Raw genomic sequence first — 15,531 nt, forward strand, 5'->3', positions numbered from 1 at the left:
GAAAAAGAAAAAAGAAACACAGATTTTATTTTCTGCATTGCTTCAAATTATAGTGTTATCAGTGAAGGAAAACACCTATTCAAAACCATAGATTTTTTTCTCTTTCTAATTGTGTGCTATGATGTGTCCTCTACAACTTGGGTCCAGAAACCCTGGCTAGGGGCAGTTAGAGAATGAAGAAAGGACAGAAACACGGCCACACATACAATGAAGGTGTGATCAGATGGGATTCTCTGACCACTACCCTAGCAAACGGGAACAATGTGTTTATTAGGTACAGACTAGAGGATGTGTTAGCTAGTCTGTTTGGGAGGTCTCTGTAGTTGAACAGTATGAGTGTGTATACCCATGGATGAGGAAGCAATAATTGCTAGTCATTGAAACACACAGATGAATCATTCATAAACACTCATAGATGGACTCCAAAGGAAAGTTTTGAAAGCTTTTTCCTTCCTCATCACCCTAGACATTTCCCATGAACCGATGGTGTTAGAGTCCTTGACAGACCAGATCCATAACCATGTCAAAATACACATTCCTTCAGGATTTCACTCACTTAGGGATTTCTCCCCTCCCTCTATCTCCCTTTTCTCATTTTTTTAGATGTCCTTGATGAACCTCCACACTTAGTTCAGGGGGAATTTGCTGTGGTGCTTGACACTGGACTGTAATGGTGATAAGAAAGAGCATACAACCATCCCATCTCACATAAACAAAGACTCACTCATTTGGCATTATTTTGTGGTGATATTGTGTCCCCCAATACATTGTACACTCTAATAAACTGACTTCTCTGGAAGTCAAAGAACAGAGCAGCCACTATATTAAACAGAGGTTTAGGCAGCGGTAGCACATGCCTTTAATCTTAGCATTCTAGAGGCAGAGATCTGTCTGGATCTGACTTCAAAGCCACACTGGAAACAGCCAGGCATGGTGACACATGCCTTTAATCCCAGGGAGTGGTGGCAGAAGGCAGAAAGGATATAAAGCATGAAAACCAGGAACTAGAGACTGTTTAAGTTTTTAAGCTTTAGCAGCAGTTTAGCTGAGATCCATTTGGATGAAGACTTAGAGGCTTTCAGTTTGAGGAAACAAGATCAGCTGAGGAATTGGCGAGGTGAGGTTGGCTGTGGTTGTTCTGTTTCTCTGATATTTTAGCATTCACCCCAATACCTGGCCCTGGTTATTTCATTCATAAGACCATTTAGCAATTCATCTTACACTTTTTCTCCTTTGTACAGTAGTAAGCACATTTCTCCAGACAACTGTTCTTCGACATGCAGGAACTACATGAATCTTTCTTTGACTCTAGTTTATTTTGTGAGTGAGTGAGACACAGAAGAATGACATCCAATGTAAATGTGGTCTTTTTGTTAATGTTGTTGTTAATATTTATATGATTGAATTCTTAAAATTCCATATTTACTATGTCATGATATTTTAGGTTTTATGCATATTCTGTTGTGGAATGGCTACATTAAGCTAATTAATACATGTATTGACTTACCTGCTTACCATTTTATTCTCTTACTACTTTAAGAATACAGGTAGTTGTTAACTGTAGTCATCTTCTTATACAATTAATCTCTTGAAATTACACCTCGTGTCCAGCTAATATCTTGTATCCTTTGCTGAACATCTCCCATATCCCTCAACCACAAGCCAGTTCCTGTCATCTTCGTTCTTTCCAGATGCCTCATACAAATGAAATTATTACCCTTACCTTTTGAGAAATGACAAGATTATCCTTTTTCTTTCAAGGCTGACAGGTATGTCATTGTGGATGGATATTTAAAGGTATTACTTTTACATTTTCTTTACCCATCCATTCATTGATGGACATCTAGGGTGACTCTATCTGTGATCTTTTTTTATAATGTACCAATGAATGTAAGATGGAAGGTTTCTCTTCAGCCTACTCATCTAATATCTTGAAGATGTATATCCATTAGACAAATTATCAGATCATATGTTTGCTATAATTTTAATTTTTGAGGCATTCACAAATAGTTCTTAGTGGCTATACTATTGATATTTTTACCCACATTATTCAAGGATTCCATTTTCTCCATATTTTCTCTAAGACATTATTTCATCATGTTGATACAACCTTTCCTAGTAGGTGTGAAGTAATATTTTCTAGTAGATTTAATCATAATTTCTCTGGTGTTCAGGGATGTTGAGTATTTTCCCACATACTAATTGGTTACTTGTGTGTTTCTTTTGAAAAAGATCCAGCCATGTCCTTTTATTTCATATTTTAAGCAGCTAATTCCTTTCATGCTGCTGAGCTAACTTATCAGAAAAATGGTCTGCAAACTATTTCCTTTCATGGCCTTCATTTTCACTTCACATTTTTGTGACCTTTGCAATGCAGAAGTCCTTATAATTGATGTAACTCAGTTATCTCATTTTTGCTTTGCTCACTGTGTTTTGGAGGTCCTTTATAGGAAGTCATTGTTAGGATCAATGTTATGGAGCTTTCCCTGTTTCTGGTTTAAAGAGGCCATATCTTAGAACATTCTTTCTTGTTTGCCTTTTTATAGATTACAGGTAGTTCAGCCCAAGTGTCACAGATAAGCTTGTACAGAAAAATCTTACTTCACAAGAAGGAGAAACAAGCACTCTTGAACCTAAGGGTAAAATAGTATCTTTCAATTTGACGTATTTGAAAATCACTAATTTGCCTTTTAGTCATAGTGGATGGAGTGTTCAGGACTGAGCTAGAGATTTTGTTTACCAAATGTAATGGATTAATATTCTTGTTATAGCAATGCTTTGTGAATAATTAAAAAGCAAAGGCACTGTGGCTGCTCATCTCATTGAAAAGTCGTTTTGAACAACAGTGGACATTCAGGAGCATAGGCTGATGTAAGTTGGAAGGAACTCTCTTTATTGCTCCCCAAAGATCTTTCACTTGGCCTGGCTGACTTTGCAACAACAGGAAAGTGCAGCCAGACTCCAGTAAAAAGAAATAAAGTGAGCACTTTGCTTCTTGCTACCTTTGCTGTGGTTTGCATTTCACCACTGGCTTATAGAGATGAAATCTATTACTCGGCAGGCAATGCTTGCACAAATGAAAGATAAATTTTTCTTTCAGACAGGACAGATCACTGAGACTCATAAAATATTAATGATGAAAGCTCTGAGAATTAGATATATCCCTGACCATAGGTTTCTCTTGACAGTGAGGCTCCGTCAGTTTAACCCATTTTTCTTCCTATAAGATTCACATCAAGAATGATATGGGAGGAAAAGAATACAAGATTTAAGAGTCCGATGAGCATAGATTTTTGAGAAAGGTAATCTTTCTGTCTTTCATTTTCTATCACGTTTTGTGTTTCTTATCTGCGGTAAATTCTGCTGAGTGATGTAGCATGGTCGATCTAATGCGTGAAGCAGTTCAGGTGCTCATGGGGGGAAAGCTGTCTGGGAAGAAGGCAGGAAGTACATACTTCTTACAGTAATGTATAACAGTAACATTCACGCCATAGAAGAAACTCATATACTCCATAATTAGGTACCTATTGAACTTTGGTATTAGTATAGCCATACAAAGTAATGAGTTTCATCATCACATTTTTATACACATGTGTTATTTTATCTTGCTCTCATTTGGCCCTCCCATACTGCCTTCCTCTGTCTCCACTACATCCCATGTGATGATTTCCTGCCCCCACCAGTAATGTCCCCCTGTGTGCTTCCATGTCACACGTGCATCTTTACATAGTTTGCAGTGACTGGATATGTATTTAGATGTGTACGAATATCAATAAATGATATTCTACTCGTCTGGTTTTTGTGAGTTGTTTATATTTCCAAAATCGTCACAGATATGTAATGCATGCACTTTTTATTATTTCATTGGCAGAGTGAATGGGGCAACTGTTATTACTATGAATCATTTTTAGGCATGTTGATCCAGATTTTATCCAAAACAACATTTGTATTTCTAGGAAACTAAAGTAGATTGAACTAATTCTAATATAGAAATTTTATTAAATTATGTCTGATGAGCCAAGGTTTTAAAATTATGTATTTATAATAAATCTAAGTATAGGAAATTTTTGAAATTCATGAGTTATTTTTATTAGAATTTCATAGGAAGGTCATATAAAATAATCTTATTTTTTCAAATATTCTTTGAAATATTTTGTTTATATGTTCATTGCTTTTGGGTGACGTCAGAAAGGTGGCCAATTATCAGTTGTTTTTCTCCCTTAAAAACAAGAGCATAACAGAAAATACACAAAATATACAAATCTACTTAAAGAGCCTGAAGCAGTATTTTAGAAAATATCAGTGGAATAGCAAGATCTGTGAGTAACGAAACGATGCAAAAAGACAGAGAATAGTGCTCGCTTCAGCAGCACATAGACTAAAATTTGAATGATGTAGAGAAGATTTGCATGACCCCTGCACAAGGATGACACACAAATTCGTGAAGCATTCCATATTTTTTTTATGAACCAATAGCTGTGGAGCCCCCAGCTGGATCAGGAGCTCTGGATAAGTGAGATAACTGAATAGCTTGAACTGTTTGGGAGGCACCCAGGCTGTGGGACCTGGACCTATCCTTAGTGCATGAGCTGGCTGTTTGGAACCTTGGGTTTACACAGGGACACTTTGCTCAGCCTGGAAAGAGGGGACTGGACCTGTCTGTACTGAATCCATCAGGTTGAATTGAATCCCCAGGGGAGTCTTTGCCCTGGAGGAGATGGGAATGGAGGGGAGGAGCTGGGGAGAAGGTGAGGGCGGTTGTGGGAGGGGGGAGGACAGGGGAACCCATGGCTGATGTGTAAAATTAAAACACAAATATAATAAATAAAAAAAAGGAGAAAAAAGACAGAGAATAAAATCAAAGTGGCCTGTAGTTCATTTGGGAGTACTTATACAAGCTAGGATCCTGTGCTTTTATGTATTTTAGCCTATGTGACTTAAATTCCTATAAATCATGTGATCTTGAAACTAGATCTAACTTCTGTTAGAGTAAAACCCACTTTGAGGGTATGGCCATGGTGTATTTCTATTCTCTGGACTTCAGAATCCATTGACGTTCTGTCTCGTTCATACTGGTAGTTGAAGTCTTAGCACCTTACTGCTCAGAGACTAGGTTAGGTTGAGTTACAACAATCAGTTTCCAAATACAGGTGAAACCCTATCTTTGTGGCAATAGGTTGAGAAAGAAATCTGGTTTGGTGTGAATTTTGTAACCCTCTCTATCCTTACATTCTTCCTAGAGTCAGCCAGATAGCAGCTCTGTCCTACTAGAGGGCTCACTACATACCTTGTTGACACTAACAGTGGGCCATCCCATTTGGTAGCCCAATATATAGCCATTTGCCTATCATTGAATCTGCAAATGCCTGTCTGTGTCAATAGCCAGAAAGGTATTGGGCTTGCTACCAAAAAACACCAACTAGCACCATCATTCTCTGAAACACTTGCTGCTTTGCCAGTTGGCAAATAACTGGGGCAAACAAACAACAACAACAAAACTATAGAGAGATCACACTACAGATGCCATTCAAAATCAAAGCTAATATATGGTTCCTGATCATGCATAGGAGAATGTCTTCCTCTTGCAGTGAACAACATTTCATAACACAAGGAAATTTACCACTGCACTTGATGCATACATAGTCAGCCATTTAGACACAATGATAAACAAAAACATGTAATATCAAGGGAAATTGAACACAACTCACAACTCTCCAGTACAAGAATAAAAAAAAATGTTACAATATGGCTAGAAAGGAATACAAAATAACAATTGTAAGAATCCCATTGAGGCTGGGATGCTGGGTGGTGGTGGCAGTGCACACATACCTTTAACCCCAGTACTTGGGAGGCAGAGTCAAGTGAATCTCTATGAGTTCAAGGCCAACTGGTCTATAGAGCGAGATCCAAGATAGGTACCAAAACTATACAGAGAAAGTCTGTCTCAAAAAAAAAAAACCCATTAAAATATAAAGGAGTCCTATAAGTCCTGCACTTAAGATTCAGGAAATATTGATGAAGAGGGGCAGAAAGATGACAAGATCCAGAGAACCAGAATATCTACTGAAAGATGGTGTCTTCCATATATGACAGGGAAGCTGAAATAGGAAATTTCCAAAATATGGTTGCCTTAACAAGACTTGAACAATGAAAATACCAGTTGACACGCCAATGAAGATGGGAGAAATCTCTGAAACCCCACCTTATTTAAGATCTGCTGACAATGAATATCGAGAGCAGCAGAATCAGTCTACTCCAGTGATGAACACTCTAATTTGGTTATACAATACCAAGTGGTTGGCACTAAACATAGATATACATAAATAGCATCAAATAGACTCAGCAGTTTGTGTGTGTGTGTGGAGAGAGAGAGAGAGAGAGAGAGAGAGAGAGAGAGAGAGAGAGTATGTCTGTGTCTGTGTGTGCATGTGTATGCTCATGCTTGAGTGTGTGTATGTAAAATTTTAAAAAGTCTATGAATTTGAGAGGGACAAGATAATGGACAATATGGAAAGAATTGTAGAGTGGAGAGGGAGGGGTCTAAGTGATATAGATACATAACAAATATATGAATTATCAAAACACAAGAAAAATAAATGCATTAAGTAAAATCCTTTAAAAACTTTGAACTATAATAAATTCATAAGAAAAAAACAGTGATGTAGAAATGCCAAAATAAGAGTTAGAAGATTCCGTATGATATATTACCATATAACTAAAGTTTCATCATATTGTTGTGCAATTTTTTGTCATGGAAAATTTTAATAGGAAATACTTCCTTGATGCTTATTTTTATAATGGAAGAAGTTTAATAGAAAGAATAAGTGAATAAAAATAAAAGCATACTGATTATAAAAATAAAACATGTATACTAAATACAAACAAGTAAATTAATTCAGAAAAGTAACTCCTAAAATAAATGAAAAATCTAACACAGGTAGCTATGATAAAAATAAATAAACAGAAATTTTACAGGTAGAGGATTTAATGAGTGATATTGCATACACTACTGCATTCAAATCACAGTCTAAATTAATCATATGAAAACATTTTTAATTTCAGTGCAGGTAATTTGAATTAAATTAGAGAGAGAAGAAAGAATGCTGGAGAGATGGCTCAATGGTTAAGACCAGACACTAGCTACATTGCAGGAGACTTTGGGTTCAGTTCTCAGCACTAATACTGAGTATTTCACTACTGTCTCTAATACCTTTTCTTGGGGATCCACTACCTTCTTCTGGCCACCTAAGACACTTCCATGCACACACATAAATAAATACACAACCACAAACACATAAGCAAAAACCTAATGAAAACAATTGATTAAAAAAAAAAGCCAAAGAAGATTTATACAACCTTTATTAGCCAATGTTCTCTATGGGAAGAGAACTTATGGAATCAATATTTACTGCCAAAGAGCTTGGGTGGATTGGCTTGGATAATGTGGACTAGATATTCCAACATTGGTTGTGTGTAGGCTAAAAAGACTAAAACTACACAAATAATCTGTTTGTGAACGGGGTGCCTCAATAATCCTAATCTTAATATGGAAATAAAGGCCTTGAATGCCACAGTTCTTTGGTTTACTGAAGACCAAAGAATATGTGTTTCCATGTCATCAAATGATGACATCTGCATTAGAGTGTATAGGATAGGTATACTCATCCATATGGAACAAAGATAGACAAGCACAGACCCTCTGCTTTTCCCTCAGGCTTCTTTCTATTTTGCCTGCCACCTTAAAATGCCATCCATTCTGTGTGAGATTCTTTTTCATTTAATGCTTTCAGTAAATACACTTCCAGACTTGCCCAGAGGCATTTGTCTTAGTTGACTCAGAACCAACTAAGTTGATAATCAAGCAATGAGAATCCATTAAAGAAACAAACAACAGTGGTGTTAAAATTTCAAAATAGATGGTGAAAAGTACAGAAAAGATAATCAGCACATTAATACAAAAACATTCTAAACTGCTAATAAAACATGATAAATTCTGAAGCAGGTACATAGTTTATGCACTTTTCTTTTGGAGTATTAATTTAACTGGGTAATATTTATTTATGCAACAAAATAATTTCTAATGATGTGAAGGTGTGTTACAGTTGGTGCCTTAGTTGATGATATAAAGATGCGTTTCATTTGTTTATGCTGCATTTGTGTAATTATGAATATATGTGTTGCTGTTTCAATCTGCCTGCCTAAGGCACCCAATTGGTCTAATGAATACTGAATGGCAAGTAGCTAGGCAGGAGAGGGATAGTTGGGGCTGGCAGGGAGAAAGAATAAATTGGAGAAATCTAGGCTCTGGAGAAGGAGACAAATCTAGACTTGGATGAATAATGAGAGAAGAAGGAAGAGAAGAGAACATAGAAAGTAAAGGACATACTCGGGCCAGCCAGCCAGTCAGCTGCTAGCCATCCACAAGAAGCAGTGAAAATAAGATATACAGACAGACAGGCACAGACAAACGGAAGGAAGGAAGGGAGGGAGGGAGGGAGGAAGGTAAACAGCTCTGAGGCAAAACTTACATAAAGATAAAAAATTAAACTAAGAGATAAGCTAATGCCAACCTTTAAAAACTAGTAATAATGCTCTGTGTCATGATTTGGGAGGCAGTTGGTGGCCTAAAAGGAAAAGCCTGTACATTCTTTTGCAGAAGATTTCACGAAAAGCACATCTATAACCATCTCTTGAAAGTTAGTAAATTAGGGCCAGGAAGATGCTTCAGCAGGTAAAGGCACCTGCAGCCAAGCTTTCTTGAATACCAAAGGTTCACATGGTAGAAAGGTAGAACTGAGTTAATTAAGCTCTTCTTAGACTTCCATGTACACACCCAAAAGTAGCCATGTGTGTTCACATAGATACACAAATAAATGAAAATATTTTTAAAGTCAAGAAATTCTAAAAGGAGCAAGAAAACACACCAAATTGCTTGTCTCAAGAATCCCAGCAATAGGGACTTACTTTAACATCTTAAAGTGTCTTTTGTATAAGAACTTCACATTCTTAGAGTTACTCCAATGTATTTTTAAGGAGACAAAAAAAATATTTCAGTTAGGTGACTATGGAAATAAATTGAATAAGCAATTGAGCATATTCATTTGCTTTCAATGTGGTTATGAATATTTCTTTTAGAATAAATGTAAGTCTTAATACTTCATCAGTTACACAGAAAATTTAGGAACTTGTTATCCAATAAAGAATAATAATTTTTTGCAACTATTGTGGAATGTACTATTTTCCTGATTTCTGTCAGGATGTTCATCATTTGTATATAGAAAGACTACTGATTTTTATGTGTTAATTTTGTATTCTCCTATTTTGCTGAAATCATTTACCAGCTGCAGAGGTTTCCCAGTGAAATTTCTAGAGTCACTTCTGTATAAAAATCATATATCTATAGTGATAGTATGACTTTTCTGTTTGTATCCCTTTTATTTAAAGACTTCAAGAACTATATTCAGTAGGTATAAAGAGAGTAAATAGCCATATTTTGTTTCTGATTTTGGTGGAAATATTTTAAGTTTCTTCCCTTCTTGGTTGATGTTGAATGAGGGCTTGTATTTGCCTTTATTATATTGAGGTATGTCCCTTTTATCTCTAGTCTCTCCAGGAATTTTTTAATGAAGAGGTGTTAGGTTTTGTCAGAGACCTTTTCTTCATCTCATGCAATGTCGTGTGACTCTTAAATCATTAAATACTTCCCTTTCACAAGATAGAAGTTTCATTTCCACCCATAATGGGCAGCTTTAAATGCTAAAATAGTAACAAACTAAAAACTACAGGCTGCTTCTGATTGCCTTTAGCCTTAGATTCTGGAGATCCAATACACTCTTCTGAATTTTGTGGATACCCTCATGCATAGATGCACACACAGACACTGTTACACATACCTATATATAAACAAAAATACATGTAAATATTAAAATTTTATCCATAAATCTCCCCAAACAAAACAAGAAAACTCAGGTAAGGACTGTCGAATTATATCACTTAAAAAAACTGGTCACTAATTATTCTCAAACGCTTATAAAATGACATGAAGGAGAAGATTCCTTCAAACTCATTCTGAAACAAATATTGCCTACTAACAGAACCAGCCAAATGCAGAATGCATCCCCAACCTCACAAAAAGTTGTAGGATAAATAAATATAGAAGCAAATGTTCTCAACAAAATAGTAACAAACTAAATCCCACAGCACATCAAAAAGATAACATGCCATGTCAATGTGAGCCTTGCCCAGGGATGCAAGGATGTTTCAATAGAAGAAAAGCAATAAACATGAATAAAGACACATAATAGAGGACAGTATCTTAGAATGATTTCAATAGACACCAAAAAAAAATCACTTAATGAAAAAAAGAATATACATTCTGGAAAAAAAAAGAAATATACACTCTGAAAAAAAAGAAATATACAATACAAAAATTAAGATGAATTATTCATTTTGTAATGACAAGCACACAGCAAAAGGCATCCTCTGTAGGGAATCTCTAAAATTGTTTACTTGTTGACTAAAAAGATGTCTTACCTATTAAGAGCACTGGGTCATAACTGTCTAAAATTTCAGTTACAGTAATATATATTTAAAATATTAAAATGAGTAATAGTTTAATGTTTGTTCCTCTATGATCTAAAATAATATGAATATGTCCACTTTTGCTGGAGTTATTCAACATAGTAGTGGAAGTCCTGGGAAAAATAAATTAGACAAAACAAAAAGATTCTAAGCTGGACAATAGAACATCAAACTCAACCTTTTGCAGATGGCATTTTCTATTATAGGTAAAATCCTAAAGACACTACTAAAATGCTTTTAGAGTTGGAAAAATAAGTTAGGTTGAACAAAAAATCAACACATGAAACCAGCAATGGTTCTACACACCACTAATGAAGTAACTGAAGAAGAGAAACCAAGAAAGAAACAACATTTACCAAAGACACAAAAATTAGTACCTGAGAATAAATTTAATAAGGAATGAATGATTTCTATCATGAACTGTTAAGTCACTGTTTTTGTGGGAGTCCTAATAGTGGTAGTGGGAGTGTCTTAGATTCTTTTGCCTGCTCTTGAGAGACTTTTCCTAGTACTAAGGTGCCTTGTCAAGCCCTGCTATGAGGGTTTGTGTCTAGTCTTTTACTGTGTTCAGTACTGTATTCCTGGAAGGCATTCTCTTTTCTGAAGGGAAATGGAAGAGGAATGAGCTGGTAGAGAGTGGAGATGAGGGAGGATGTGGAGACAGAGGGAAGGAAGACTATAGTCAGAGTGTATTGTGTGAGAGAAGAATACATAAAAAGAAAAAAAGAAGAGTCAGACAAAATGGAAATATTCCATGTTTATGAATTTGAAAAGTAAATAAATTCTAGATTTCCATGCTATCCAAGCAACCTGTATATTGAATGTAAGCTCACCAAAATATCAGTGAAACTTTTAGCAGAACAGAACTATAACCCTAAAGTACTGTGGAACCATACAAGATCCTGTACAGAAAAAGAATACTGGGCAATATGAGAAATGGTGGAAGCCCTATCATTCTTTTCTATAATTACATAGACATCACAGTACTGCATAAAAAGGGACAAGCAGATCAAAAATGGGATATAGAATCAAGAAATGAATCTACATATTCATAGCCAATGGATTTAAAATTAAAAAACTGGAATTGAAATTGGAAGAAATAAATAGTTTTTTCTTTTTTTGTTTTTGTTTTGTTTTTTCTTTTCACTTTTTATTAAGAGATTTTCTTCGTTTTACATATCAGCCACTGATTCCCCTGTCCTCCCTCCTCTCACCCCCCAGTATTTCCCCACAACCCAGCCCCCATTCCTCCTCCAAAGAAAGATCTCCCCTGGGTAGTCATCCCAGCCTGGTACATTCAGCTGAGGCAGGTCCAGTCCCCTCCTCCCTACACCAAGGCTGAGCAAAGTCTAGCAGCATAGGCCATAGATTCCAAAAAGCTAGCTCATGCACCAAGGAAAGATCCCATTCCCACTGCCTGTGGGCCTCCTAAATGGTTTAATCTAAAAAACTGTCTCACTTATCCAGAGGGCCTTGTCCAGTTCCATGAGGGCTCCTCAGGTATAATTCTGGAATGACTACTTTTCTACCACAAGTAGAGGCATGAAATTAGATTCCTATATCACCATATAAAACATCAATTAAAAAGCCTGGACCAAAATGAAAAGTAACACTTAAAAGTAATGGAAGTAATCAAGATTCAGACTTTTTCAGTGGTATGGACAATTATTTAAGACCTAGATCAGAGAGAGCAAAAGCAAAAAATTGCCAAGTGAAATTATAACAAATTCTTTAAAACCTTTTGTACTTGTTTTTAATAGAATGTAGAAACAACAGATACAGTAGAAGACCCTACTTAAAATATTCTTCTATCAGTTCCTTGGTTGAATTTTTGGGGTCACTCATGTATACTAACATGTCATCTGCAAACAGAGAGAGCTTGACTTCTTCCTTTCAATTTGTATCCCCTTAGTCTCTTTATGTTGTCTTATAGCTCTGGCTAGAACTTCAAATACTATATTGAATCAGTAGGGGGAGAGGGGACAGCCTTGCCTTGTTTCTGATTTTAGTGGTATTGCTTTGAGTTTCTCTCCATTTAATTTGATGTTGGCTGTTGGCTTGCTGTAGATTGTTTAGGTATGTTCCCTGTATTCCTGATAGCTCCAAGACCTTTATCATGAAGGGGTGTTGGATTTTGTCAAATGCCTTTTCTGCATCTAGTGAGAAGATCATGTGGTTTTTTACTTTGAGTTTGTTTTTATGGTGTATTACATTGACGGGCTTTCGTATGTTGAACCACCCTTGCATCCCTGGGATGAAGCCTACTTGATCATGGTGGATAATTGTTTTGATGTGTTCTTGGAGTCTGTTTGCCATAATTTTATTGAGTATTTTTGCATCAATGTTCATGAGGGAGATCGGTCTGTAGTTCTCTTTCTTTGTTGCATCTTTGTTTGGTTTAGGAATCAGGGTAATTGTAGCCTCATAGAAGGAGTTTGGTAATATACCTTCTGCTTCTATTGTGTGAACCAATTTAAAGAGTATTGGTATTATGTCTTCTTTGAAGATCTGGTAGAATTCTGCAGTGAACCCATCAGGTCCAGGGCTTTTTTTGGTTGGGAGACTTTTAATGACTGATTCTATTTCCTTAGGGTTTATTGGACTATTTAAATGGTTTATGTGGTCTTGATTTAACTTAGGTATGTGGTACCTATCCAGAAAATTATCCATTTCTTTTAGATTTTCCAGTTTTGTGGAGGAGAGGTTTTTAATCCACAATGATACATCCTCTGTAGACTGCTGGCAATGGTCTAGAGAAAGCCTGATCTGACCTAGTCCGGTGATCAGATGGCTAAACACCCTAACTGTCGTGCAGGAACTCTTGTCCAATAACTGATGGAAGTGGATGCAGAGATCCTCATCCAGGCCCCAGGTGGAGCTCCAGGTGTCCAACTGTCGAGAAAGAGGAGGGTCTGCAAGAGCATGAATTGTTGAATCCAAGATTGCAAAACAAATGGAAGCACATGAATTATGAACCAAAGGCTGTGGAGCCCCCAGCTGGATCAGGCCCTCTGGATAAGTGAGACAATTGAATAGCTTGAACTATTTGGGAGGCATCCAGGCTGTGGGACCAGGATCTGTCCTTAGTGCATGATCTGGCTGTTTGAAACCTTGGGTTTACACGGGGACACTTTGCTCAGTCTGGAAGGAGGGGACAGGACCTGTCTATACTGAATCCACCAGGTTTAAATGAATCCCCAGGGGTGCCTTGATTCTGGAGGACATGGGAATGGAGGGGAGAGACTTGGGGGAAGGTCGGGGTGGCGGCGGGAGAGGGGGGGCAGGGGAACCCATGGCTGATGTATAAAATTTAAAACACATAATAATAAAGTAAAAAAAAATGTATGTAATTTTTTTAAAAAGTCATCATACATTAAAAAAAATATTCATCTAAAAAGACGAATTAATTGCTTTTTGTAGAAGGACCTTGGCCAACTCAATCATAACAGAACATGTAATCCAACTTCAACCAGGGCGTGAATCTGCATAAGCATTTCTTAAAAAAAGGGAAATGTGCAAATGTCAGCAGTGCATACTTAAATGTTTGCCATCATCCATCATCCAAGAGGTGACAATTAAGACCACAAGGAAACGACACTCGAGTTGAATGTTTGCAATCAAAAAGACAGCAAAGAGAATCAGAAGAGGAAGCTCTCCTACACTCTTGGTAGCCTTCTTGAAAATCAATATGAAGTTTTCTATAACAATTCAACAGGAACCACCATATTATCTAATAGCTTCACTGCTGGATGCTTATGGAAGAAAGATAGAATAAAAACAAGGAAAAGAGATCTGTATTTCTAAACTTATTACAACTCTGTTTTTAAAAGTCCAGAAATGAAATAGGCAGAGGTTACTTTTCTGTTGGATACACTGATACATGGATTGTATAATCACACACACACACACACACACACACACACACACACACACACACACACATGCTACTTACTTTGTCATAAATAGATACAAGTCTATGTTTCCCAACAGCATGAGAGAACTGAAGAATACTACGTTAAATATGTGAGGCACAGAAGGGCAAATAGCTAATGTTTTATTCTGTGTGGAAATGAAAAGCATTCATCTTGTAGATTTGAAATTAGAACAGTATTCACCAGAGGTGAGAGGGAGAGAGATAGATAGTTAAAGGGCATGTGGTTTAGTAGAATAGCATTGGCTAGATATTTAACATTAAGATACTAACACATTTTAGTATCTCATTTTGCATGTTTAATTATCTGTATGACTATAGTTGAAAAACTTAATTGTATGTTTAAAAAAAAATTGTAGAGAGGATTTTAAATGCCCTCTACACAAAAGAAGTGAAAATATTAGGCATGCCTATATTAAGTATCCTAATTTAATCATTATGTATTACATGCATTATTGAATTATCACATTATCCCACTAAATGTATTTTATTTGTTAAAATGTTGAAAAAGGTTTTACATGCTAAATAATATAAGCTCCAAAACTACTATTTGTAGGCAGAAGTTCTATCCCTCCAGCAACTCCAAAATATGTGGGAGCCACTTCCCAAATAATTAACTTAGAGGTTTAATATTACTTACAAATGTTTGGCTGATGGCTCAGACTTATTACTAGCTAGCTATTACACCTTAAATTAATCCATTTCTATTCATCTATATATTGCCACATGTCCATAGCATTACAAGTCTGTTGGCATGTTGCTCCATGGACAGCTGGCGGGCATCTCCCAGACTCTGCCCTTCTCCTGTGTCTCTGCTTGGATTTCCAAAACTACTATTTGCAGGCAGAAGTTTCTATCCTGCCAGCAACTCCCAAATACCTGCAGCCACTTCCCAAATAATTGACTTGGATGCTTAATATTACTTATAAATGTTTGGCCAATGGCTCAGGCTCATAACTCAATATATATATTTGATTTTTTGAAACAGGATTTCTCTGTGTACCTTTGCGCCTTTCCTG

At 36.4% G+C, this 15,531-nt stretch overlaps 1 protein-coding gene and 1 non-coding gene across 3 annotated transcripts in view; both read left to right on the forward strand.

The window, feature by feature from the left end:
• The window catches only part of Mgat4c (MGAT4 family member C), a 255,566-nt gene that overhangs the window by 190,156 nt on the left and 49,879 nt on the right, over positions 1 to 15,531 (forward strand). The window lies entirely within an intron of this gene.
• On the forward strand, positions 4,355 to 4,461 carry LOC118571285. Its single transcript, XR_004943323.1, has one exon. It is a non-coding gene; the product is annotated as a U6 spliceosomal RNA (small nuclear RNA).

This window comes from Onychomys torridus, chromosome 20 (genome assembly GCF_903995425.1).
Source record: "Onychomys torridus chromosome 20, mOncTor1.1, whole genome shotgun sequence".
In the NCBI taxonomy this organism is placed as follows: domain Eukaryota; kingdom Metazoa; phylum Chordata; class Mammalia; order Rodentia; family Cricetidae; genus Onychomys; species Onychomys torridus.